Raw genomic sequence first — 11,855 nt, forward strand, 5'->3', positions numbered from 1 at the left:
ACACCATTCACACACCATATTACCAACATCAGGGCCACAGAGGAATACACCCACACCATAGTTACACGGGCTTACGCACTGCTGTCTCTCCAACTCATGAGGCAGGATGAACAACACCAACACCCCTCTCTCTCTCTCTCTCTCTCTCTCTCTTTCTCTCTCTCTCTCTCTCTCTCTCTCTCTCTCTCTCTCTCTCTCTCTCTCTCTCTCTGTCTCCCCCATGCTCCCATTAATATTGTGATGTTGTGTAATTTCTAAATCACTGTGTCCTAGCAATAATGCGCCCAGTTAAAAAGCTATTATCACTTAATTGATCAAACAAATCATTGATGACGGCAGCCTGGGATCATGTAAATTCACACCCAACCAGTTCTAGTGAGAGACATTCGTGTGAGAAATGGAACAACTTAAATAACTGACCCCGCCCATACTGATTAACCCGTCTAGGCCCGGAGTCTTGCAGGATGTGGAGATATATTTATGTGAATGTCAAACACAAAGCACTGCACCCATCTTCTCTGAACAATCAGCCAGAAGCTGCTATCCTGGGTGTTCACCTTTCCTTACATACTTCCCACTGAGTATAAGGAGAACCAGCCCCGATCACACACATCCTCACCAGCTTCTACAGGAGCTCATGGGAATCAGCCTACCGACAAACAAGGAAGTCTGCACGGACCGGTGTTAGGGTAAAGAAAGAAACCTCCAGAGGGACCTCACTCACCCATCCCTCCCCCATTGGAGAGAAGGTCATTCACCATCCAGGCCAAAGTGTTTGATCGATGCTAAATCCCCCTGTGACCTGCACAGCAGCACTCTAGACTTGATCTGCTGGTTGATGGTTGTCATTCTTTATGTACTATACATGTACAAACTACAGGCTATCTGTCGGCAGCTAAGCTACACAAAGCTATGAACTGTCATGCTTATAGTATTGGTTCTAAAAAGTGATTTGTTGTTGTTTTTATTGATCATATCTGTTTCCTTAATTACCCTGCATCTGGTGTAAGCATAGGTTTGTTCCCTCTTTTACCTGCATATTGTGGAAAGGCAATAAACCTCCTCAGTCTTGAGTCTAAATAAATAACAATTACATTTTGAGTTGTATTGTCTGTGCTCGCAGAAGTCACCATGCTGCCACACAATTTCCATCACTGTTATTACGCTGTGACTGCCTATAGTTTAGTACAGCCCTGCATGCCTGGCTGTTCAATTAAACAGCCTCTAAAACAGCACTAAGGCCTGACATTACCATTTCTTAATGAATGATTGCGCGACAGTACAGCAAAATGTTGATATACTTGTAATTGTTGCCTTTGAAGCTCTATAATTCAATCCTCTTGAAGGGGGAGGGGAAACATCTTAACAGCAAGGTAAACATTAGTGACAGGACTGCAGCAGGACTTGACTGTGCTTTTATAATGAGAGCAAGGGGATACAGGTCATCCAGCATGTATCCTGGCCCTCATTAGGAGGAAAAGGCTATGCACATATTTGCAGAGGAAAAAAAACCAACACCATTAGTTTGAATGGGCCGGCAGGCAGCCCACACCGTGAGCTAGACATTCTTAATTGCCATCTTCACAGATACGGAAGCTAAAGTTTTTCAGAACTTTAGTCCAAGTGTCTGTACGTTTAGGAAAAGCAATTAACTCTAAAAGTGGAATAAGTCGTCTGAGCGCTAGACCGTCTTGTTTCCTTTTGCTCCCATTGGTTCGTGGCTTGTACTGCTCCTTTTTGCCATGTTTTGAATTCTGTAGCTCAAATTCTCTCTGTGATTCATGCCAGGATCAGTCCAAGTCAGTTACACGCTCAGAAATAGCACGTGGTGGAAAGGAGAGCTATTTGTGTCCAGCCCCTGGCACGGTCAGAGATAAGGGCTTTATGGTAACCCGTATTTAAATCATCTTTTTCCATTACGGCAAGCAATTCCCAACCCAGAAAAATATTTTTTTTTCTTTAATTTTTGCTCAACACGTTTGCTTTGTAACTGAAAATTAAATACAAGAAAGATGTTAAGGTTTGAGCTTGTTCCGTTCACACACCAAGAGGCAGCTGATGTATAACATTGTGCATTAAATTGGAATATATGCAGATTAGTTTGTGTCTAATGATGAGCGGCTTTGAAAAATTCTCCTGCAAAACAAAAACACACTCTGCCTTCACCCCCACAAAATGACAGAAACAGTGTTTTGTGTCATGCTTCTTGATTGCTTTCCTCCACCGCACTGGCTGTAACACCATCTTCCATCACCATCATTGGCTGGTGTGGAGTAGGGGCATGTAGTCCACGTTTCAGCCAAGAGTCAATAGATAACTCCCATTAGAGAATGATGAGGAATACTTTGATGTTCTTGTGCAACCCATTTCATAAAAATAGCCCCGGCCCAACCTGACGGGAGGGTGGGGATGGGATTGATTTATTAATCTAATCAGACCAATGTAGGAGAAGAGATACATCTGTCCTCCTCTCTGTATCAGCTAGGATAGCACTTGAGGTCATCCTCAGGGAAGATCAGCTAATCACTTTAGCCGATCTTCTCTAATTTTCCATCTTCCTTTGTAATCACTACAATCAAGGATGTAGCAGGAACGCCGCCTTTGCTTTGATGCCGGGGCTCTGATGGATTTGTTTTTCCTCTCACAAATTCTTCACTTCCTCATTGAAAATTCTCTGTAATCTTATTTTCTCTAGTACATCATTGCTTCTTTTTTTTTAAATGCTAAACTAAGAACCACGTGTTGGTGAAAGATGTGTACTTAGATTTTTCTCTGAGCACATATTAGGTTGAAGGTGATCTGGAGCATGTTGGAGGGATGCTGGTGCGCTAACAGGCAGTATCCTTGGCTTGGTAATGTGAAACCATGTGACAGATGAGCAGAGCAGCATGTGTAAACCAGTGATTCCATGGAGCACCGCAAATAGGTCAGAACGTGGAGCCTTCAAGGGACATATGAAACTGTCAACATCTTGTGGTAATCAAAGAACATTACAGTTTTCATGAGACAGAAAACAGAATGGGTGAGAACGATGCTGAATTAAATCACAATCGAAGATTTCATTGCAGGCAAGCTAAAGTCTGGTATTTAGAATTACAGGTCTTGAACTCAAAAACAACGTCATTGTGCTCTCATTGTCTAAAAGTTTTTCTCTCTCCATCTGAGGCAAGACCTTAATATTAGTTGCAGTCAAAAAAAGCATCTGAACAGGAGTGTTTTCTGGAGCAGCTCCTGGAGATTGATGATTGATTACCACACAATTACTGCTGAGAGCAGCAGGGCTCCTCCTTCTAATCACTGCTTTCGTTGCTAAAAGGAGATTATCACATAGGAGACGCTTGTTAGAGCCACTTCCTCCCTGTAAGTCAATAAAAATTACTCAAGAGATCACAAACATACATCACATAAGAATCCACCTATTAGGCTGTGTGTATGTGTACGTGTACGTGTGTGTGTGTGGGTGTGTGTGTGTGTGTCTCTTGTGGCAGAGGATCTGACCCCCTCTGAGAAGACTGGCCTCAACCATGTCTAATTAAAGCTGCTTTTCAATGCAGGCGCTTTGGAACTTCAGGTCCCCTCAACAATTAAGTGCAGGATTTCTCCACCGGTCTCCAGAGCAAAGACAGAGTCCATCCAAAGGTTTGATTATCCCTTCCCTCCTCCACATTCCCCCTACACATTATTGGATTTACTTTCTTCATAGGGATCCAGATATTGCACAGGGAGAGACAGGTTGACCTGCTTACAACCGAGACATCCAGACATAGAGAGGAATAGGGAAATAAGCAGATACGGGAGCTTATTTGAAGTCAAAGCACAAAAGTGTTAATGGTTGGTTCATGACAGGTTAGAGAGACAACTGTGTATAAAGAAGAAGAGGTTAGAATCTCAATCTGTGCCTCAGGATGCTGGCGTACAACACCGAACACCTACGACCAGAGAGTAAGGTGCCCTGGATGAGAACATCGACCACCTGGGTTAAAAATAGCCACAGCTTTATTATTCAAAACAACACAAAGCCTCATTTCCTTCATGTAGTATAGCTGTTAACAGTCAATGGAGCTGAAAGAGTTAACTGGCAGGCAGTCTCCATGGTGAGAAGCTCTGATCATGTAGTACCTTAGAGAGCCACAGCAAGCCACAGATAGGCACAGATAAGGCCTCCATTAGGGCTATTATTTTAAACCATCTCACCCCTTAATGGACTCCCCTGGCCCGGCCGCAGACCCGCTATCTTATCCTCACAGGCCCAGTTTACCAGCCTGGTTCTGCTTCCTACAGGTGTGAGACAGGCTGATTAGCTCAGTCCTACAGGGCGCCTGCTGAGAGCGCGGCGAGCCACTGATGGGTTGTCAGCTCCACAAGAAGCCATTAATACGTGCAGCAGTTGCGACTGAGAGAGAGCAGTGAGAGAAAAAAAACAGTATGCAGTAGCAGAGTGAGTTATTAAGGAGGGAATTACTTTCCATCAATGCGCTCTTCACAATACAAACTGCTTACACCATATTGCTGTAGATGTTTTCATTTTAGTTAGCTGGCGAGATGATGAGTTCAAAACATGTAACATTCTTAGTGCCCAGTGACATGACACAACTAAAGCAAAGATTATTGAACCAATGACAGATGATTTGCAGCTAAGTCTACATTGTGTAGCTTTGATGCAGTGGATCTGCTGGGTATGTGGTCAACGGTGACACATTTAACACATGCAGGTGTTCAACAGGGCTCTAGTTTAGGCCCCATGCTGTTTTTACTGCATATAAACAGTATTTGCTGAAAAATTGCTTGCTTATGCAGACGATACTGTAGTGTTTCTGTACTTGGCTATTATTCATCTGAGATTTTCACCAGGTGACCTGTTTTAAAAATACCATCACTGTATAATAGAAGAAATCTTCATTGGTTGATGTTCATTTAGAGATCAAAAACCACCTTACCGCTCCCAACTCTCATTACAATGGTTGGGTGTGTAAGACTGTGAATTAGTCCTCAATTGTTGACATAAATAAATATATACCTCACCAATTTTAGTTCATTTCTGAATCTTTGATCTTTGTTGACCTTGTATTTTCAGTCTTAGAATCGGAGAGAATAAGAATGCCTCTGAGAATCTGAAAAGGGCAGCAACAGCAGCATCAGTCAGATCCAACCTGGCTTGCTGTACACAAAATAATGAGCCTTCATTGGTTGACAATGACAACCGCCTTTACAGAGACCAGACAAAGCAGGAGGATTACGTCCAGCACCATGTGTTTGTACAGGCACCCTGTTGTATGTGTGCTGTACCTGAATGTCCACCACGGAACAGATGCTGCAAATGACTGTCTTTAAAAGCCTGCACATCCCCCTCCAACCCACTAAAGCCCAGTAATGAGATACACACAGGTCTTAAAAGCTTCATGTAGAAGGTTTATTGAACAACTGATGATTTGTTGTTCAGTTTTCATCAGTTGGCTGACATTGAAATTAACAGTAATTCTGTTTGAAGTTTTCTTTTTTTACGAAATAGGCAAAAGGTACAAACAAATAACACCACTTTGCGACTAGAACATGGAAACATTACATTCCTATTTGGACGCCATGCACATAATGGAAAACAATAAGTGTGTGTGCGTTATGTGAAAGACTTGACTGAATCCAGTCAGAATCCCAAGCAGACACTTCAAAGATTCAATACTCAGAAGCATCGGCGGTACTTCAGCATCAGTTGCTCCCTTGTGAACACTTGCATGAGGTCCTTTAGGCTTTCTGACAATTGGTTTCGTGGGACAGATGATGATTTTCAAAACACACTGTAATTTCAAAAACCAGGCAGAGCACTGAGCTTTATTACCACATTTCCAAATCAAACGCTGCGATACCTCATGATATCCTTTTCAGAAAACAACTGTTACAGCATTTTAGAAAAATAATTGGTCTGTATATACAACAATAATGGTGATAGAAACATATTAACAGTATTTTCAGTCATATTTGCTGCCTGATCGAGAACAAAGTAGTGAAAAGTACCTGTGACATTTGCTCGCCAGCCGACTTAACACTGATTTACTGAATACAGACGGATACTGATGTCCGACTCATTGTTTGGTCGAGCGCAAACACAGTAATGACAAACCCATGACAGAATTTATATGAACTGAAAACAAACGGAACATTCTCCTTTTATACAACATAATAAATTAGCCATCTAAAAACCAATACAATATTGAATCTTCTAAAGGCACACGCAACTACTCCATTCCAAGACATCTTGTTTGCTCGAGATATTACAAAGAATTAGGATCATCTTCTCGGATCATGTACAACCTGATAATGTGTATTTGTATTCATGAGGCCCTTGGATAGCCTTGATAACTCCATATGGAACAGAAAGTGCCACAGTGCAGTTAAAGTATTTGAAACCACAATCATGCCCGTGTTGGGCAAAATAGGACATTCATTCATAATGAATCATATCTGCACATGTCAAAGTGCTACATCATTCCCAACCACTTTACATGTTCCACGCAGCCTGTGATCAACTTCACTGTTTCCCCTATATCAGCTGTGACCTCACTGTGTGTAATTCCTCCATAACAAGATGTGATTGTTCAGGTTTTTGCTTTAAGAAAACAAAAAAAACAAGAACGATTATATAGCTGCACTGTTTTTACTTTTGTTATATGCTGTATTCTCTATGGATGGTAGTAGCTTGAAATATTCAGCCGTTTCTGCCGACGCCTCAGAAATACCATCCTGGACAAAGCCGCTTACATCAGGCGAGCTCAGGTCTGACACTGACGGCTGTCTGATTAAGACCGTACCTGCACACCGACTGCATGTCCGCAGCGCCAGGCAGGTCATTTACAACACGGACCTTTGGAGAGATGTGCGCGGCAATATTGTTGTGATTGATGCTCTTGTTTTTCACTGTTTGTCCTGGAGCGAAGCAGCAAAGTCTGGGTAACACAGTGCATGCGCGGCTAGCAGCTGGTGTACACGCTGTGAGCGCTCTGATATCAGCATTTTCCATGTACCGATCTCAGCCCTCACAAACCACTCTCCCTTTCTGGACACAATGAGCAGGTCACCGACGCCGCAGCTTGTTATGTTGGCTGAATGGCAGGTGCAACCTCTATCAAACGCGCGGTGAGCTGGAAGAGGAGACACCTGTGGCGGCTCCACAAAGGAAGGGAGGCAGCCGCTTTTCCGGATCCTTGTACTATAGCGGGAGGAGATATGGGAGAAGTGTGACAAGAGCCACCTGGTTAAGGTGCAGAGAATCTGCGTCGGCTGAGATGAGGAGAGATTAGTGGGTTGGGTGATGAGGTGAGGGCTCAGACACTCAGGGTCATGTTGCGGAGCAGCCACTGCTGGGAGCGACTGCTGCTGCAGTCTCTCAGGGTGGGGACCATCTTGTCCTCGTCGGTCGGCATGTCCAAGCACTGGTTGCTGTTCACGTGAAGGAGGGTGAGACGCTGGAGGGACGAGAAGAAAGCAAAAGTAGGCAAGTGCACAGATGCAACGTGCAAACACGGCGAGATCATCATTTAGTTTCAGGGCCTATTTTTCCCTGCCTGAAAAGGTATCAAGACATTAATGGAAACATAACAAACCACACCTGCAGCATAATCTACTCCAATCAGCTCCAAACACTGACAGGTTCTCCAATCTGTCACTGAATACTTTACTGTGACAGCGTGTCAGAGCTTCACCCAGGCCGATATCGCGGCACAGACGAAGCATATTCAGACATATTCTGGCAAGATGACGCGAGTTTGGAACATACTGAGCAAGCAGATGAACAGCGGAGAAGTGGATTATGCTTTCGAGGAGTTTCTGTAACATTTCTATACGAGCTGTTTTTCTCCGTCATGATCGAGCTGCAAACCTTTTACTTTACAGCGAATCCTTATAGATAGTGAACTGCTGATCCCACTTATAATCATTTCATTGGGTTGCATCTATTTGCAGCTTTGCGGAGTTATCTTGCTGCTTTAATTTGACATTTTTCAAGACAAAGACACTCGGATGCAGCGTTTGTTTCCTCCGACACAGGGACGTTATTAATTAACATGACAGAGAACAACAATTTGTAGGACATAAGAACAAAAGAAAGGCCAAATAAATTTTCTTTGATACTTTTCTGTCCAGATGCTACACTAAATATTTATCACTTACAGAAATGACTTATGCAGCCAGATCAAATCATGATTTTAATCCGTATATATGAGGTTTGATGTCAGACTAATGGGAGTTGTATGTCACTGTTGCTGTATACTTCCTGGAATTCCCTTTTGTAGAACTCCTGTCTTTACAAGCATTACTTATATAAACCCTTAATAAGTCAGATTTAGAAGAAGCCAGAGTTATTCTAATGAATTATCCATAGAAATACACAAGATCAAATAACTTCATCTGCTAACAGTGGAAAAGGAGAAAACATGAACCGGAGTGAAGCGGCACATGAGCATGAACTGTAGAAACCAGAGAGAAACTGACATCATCTCAAGAGACGATGATCACACACTCTCATGCGCGCACACACGCGCACACACACACACACACACACACTCACAAAAGGAAGAGAAGTATTCAATGGTCTTAATTAACCATTTATTCCCTCAGAATGAACACACTTCAGTTATTTTGATCCTCGGCGCCTTGAGCTGCTTTTTCCAAACCCTAATGGTCACACTCGGAGGAGAATTTGGAGTCGAGTGTGTGTGTGTGTGTGTGTGTGTGTGTGTGTGTGTGTGTGTGTGTGTGTGTGATGGGGGGGGGGGGGCTATTTGGTATGGAAGATAATGTCAAGACAGTAATTGAGGGAATTAAGATTAACTTTAGGTGGTATTAAGTCAGCATAAACGTCGTTCTGTCTGTAAATGTCAGGATTTTCAACAGAAAAGTGGCTCAGGGTTCCGGCTCGGAAAATCCATGTTAATAACGTGTAAAGTGGAGATACTGTTTACTCGGTGTAATACCTCTGCAGGGCTCATAGAGTGAGTCAGGGGAGTCGTTTTCACACTAAACTGCACGGAACACATGCAAGAAAGGGAGCGTCCATAACTACAGACTAAAAAACCTGCAGGTGGCATTCAAACAAATGTGTTGGCGGCGTCTTTCATCCCGAGGTCGCGAGCTCAACCTTCATTAAAACATGATTGTGCTCTGCCTTTGGACAGAGGATATTCAGAGTAATGAGCACGCGGCAAAGCACCAGGCGTCGTCGTCTGATCTTAAGCCACAATCCGAGCTCCAAAACGCAAGGGCCTGACGCTCTGCCTGGAAACAAAGCGTGCAGACACACACACGCACGAAAACGCACACACACACACGCACGCACGCGCCGCAGACGACCCTACTGACAAAGAGCGACAACAAAGAGAGCAGGTGGCACACGGGCTCACACACACCTGCCTGAAGAAAAGATCAATCAGGGAGCTCCACACCAACAGACCTTCATCTTTTCTTCTTTCATTATTAAAATAATTGTGTTCTACAGCATTATTTAGTTTAAAATCACACCCTTCAGTTGGTGCAGTCGTGGAATAAACACAGCGAGACGACGACATGATCTCAATCCTCAATTATCTCAAAAGATTTAAGGCAAAATCAGCTGGTTAGTTCCTGGTACATTATCACGGAGCGCCAATGACACTAAAGAATGATGCTCCTTAATGCTGTATTCATACGCTGACCTTCTCAGAAGTGGATGTAGGTCTAATCTATAAATCATAGCTCGGGCAATAATGAGGGGAGTAGTTTTGCTTTCTTTGGCTGATCCAAACCTCCTACGGTGGCACAGATGACAGCAGAGGAGTACAGCGGAGGGGAAAGAAAGCCATTCCATATTTAATGGAAGTATTAGAAATGTGGAGGCCCTGTCCTTTGCTTATAATTATTTCATGAGTCCTCTGGGGCAGTAAAAAACTCCCATCTCAGCCTCCCAGCGAAAGCGGGCGGCGTCGACGGAGCTGCTGTATGTCTGTGTGTGTGTGTGTGTGTGTGTGCACAGCTGAGACCGGCTAATTAAATGAGGACGGTTTCTAACCATAAGCTCCGGGTGAGGAACATTGAAGCTCTTTGTCACCGTGCAGCACACTGGACTTGCTGACAGACGAGAGTGCACTTGCGTTTGTGCTGACAGTGGAGGAGGATCTACAGGGCTGCGACATAAAGAGTCCACTCCTCCTGTCTGCAGGCGCAGGCAGGCAGACAGGCAGGCAGGTAGGCAGGCGACAGTCTCATTTGCTTTAATGGTCCCTGTGCCTGTGTTCGCGTTTCCCCGTCGTGCCGGTGATGCCGCGCGGACCTGAGACAGGGAACAACAAATCAGGCCATCTAACAGCAGGTCACTTTCTCTGACACACACCGGCAGCCATGGGAGCCGCTTCCCCAATTTACTCTGGACACTAAAGCGGTGGCTCGATGTGACGAAACTGCTCTTTACCTTACGGAGGCGTGAGGCAGCGCAGGAGGCAGCGGGCTACAGACTGAAGGTGGGCTGACGAGCTGGGGGGGAACTACGTCAACCAAACAGACAAAGAAACAAAAACCCACGCTAGTCCACAAAGAGGGCACATACCTCCACCAAGGCCGAGCAGTCCTCCAAGTATGACTCTGCTTCTCTCAATGGTGCAGTTTAACAGGTTACTGACTGACAAACCTTTGATTCTACCATGTGTGTTTGCAAAGTTATTGAAAATAATGCGGTTATAGCGCCACCATCAGGTCGATTGTCAAATTGTCGTTACCGTCTGTAAAAGCCGAACAAAACCCTGAGTAAGTCTGGCCCTAAGACTTAGGGTTCAAAGGTTAAAGTGGTCATTACATCACCACCATCGGTTCCTTCCTTGATGTCCAATAACTAATCATGGACACAAAGTTTCATTGGAATCTTTGACATGTCCTGCAAACAGACAGACACATAAATAGAACAGAATTTGGATAAATGGGTCTTATTTTGGTGATTGATTGGTGCATCCCTTTTGAGGAAATTCACTAAATTATTGGCAACAACACCCCATCTCACAATATATAATATCAGGAAATGGATTCTTGTGATGGATTCTTCCCTGAAACAAAACAACCGACAGACATGGAGGTAAATATGTTAATAGGCAATCTGAAGCTAATTGAGATTCATTGTTTTCATAATATGTTGATGCTACACAATGTACACAGCTGCCTCTGGGCCGTCGGGAGGCTGCTCAGATGTCGTGTTCACTTCCTGAAAGACCGCAGCCGTGAAAGGTGGGTTCACAATGAAGGATCACTTCAAAAGAACTTGTAAACAATGGAAAACCCATTTCAATCAGCCCCGCGCACAGATAATAAGCTAAAAATAAACACGGCCTCTTCCACTCGGGCATCATTCAGCGGCGCCGGCAGGCCACAGGACAGCCTGTGAATTTTCACATCAAAATAAAATATTTATGTTGGAAAATAAATGTCAAATGAGATTTAATTTGGCATGACGGCTGGCGAAAGGTCTCGCACATAGCAGCTTGTACACAGCACCATCTTGATGGGACATCTGTCAAAGCTTTATGTGTCTCCGGCCTCCTCTTATTCATTCTCTCCCAAAGGTCACCAGTAATAGCTCCTTAATAGTTCCTAAAGCAGTTTGCATGCACATTCTGACTGATACCTGAATGATCAAGCATCAAAGCAACAATATCTGCATCTATCTCTGCTGACAATAACAAGAAGATGAAGAAAGCATTTGAAAACAGAAAGGACAATCAGCCACTAGCCTACATACTACAGCCTGAACGAGGCAAACAAACCTTCATCAGCGCTACTGATGAACTACGCTGAGCTCCAGCCTGGACTCTAAGCTTGGATGTACTGACCTGCTCCCCCTCCAGCTC

Source organism: Genypterus blacodes, unplaced genomic scaffold (assembly GCF_046128005.1).
Source record: "Genypterus blacodes isolate CSIRO-AG114 ecotype Tasmania unplaced genomic scaffold, CSIRO-AGI_Gbla_v1 ptg000118l_1, whole genome shotgun sequence".
Taxonomy (NCBI): Eukaryota; Metazoa; Chordata; class Actinopteri; order Ophidiiformes; family Ophidiidae; genus Genypterus; species Genypterus blacodes.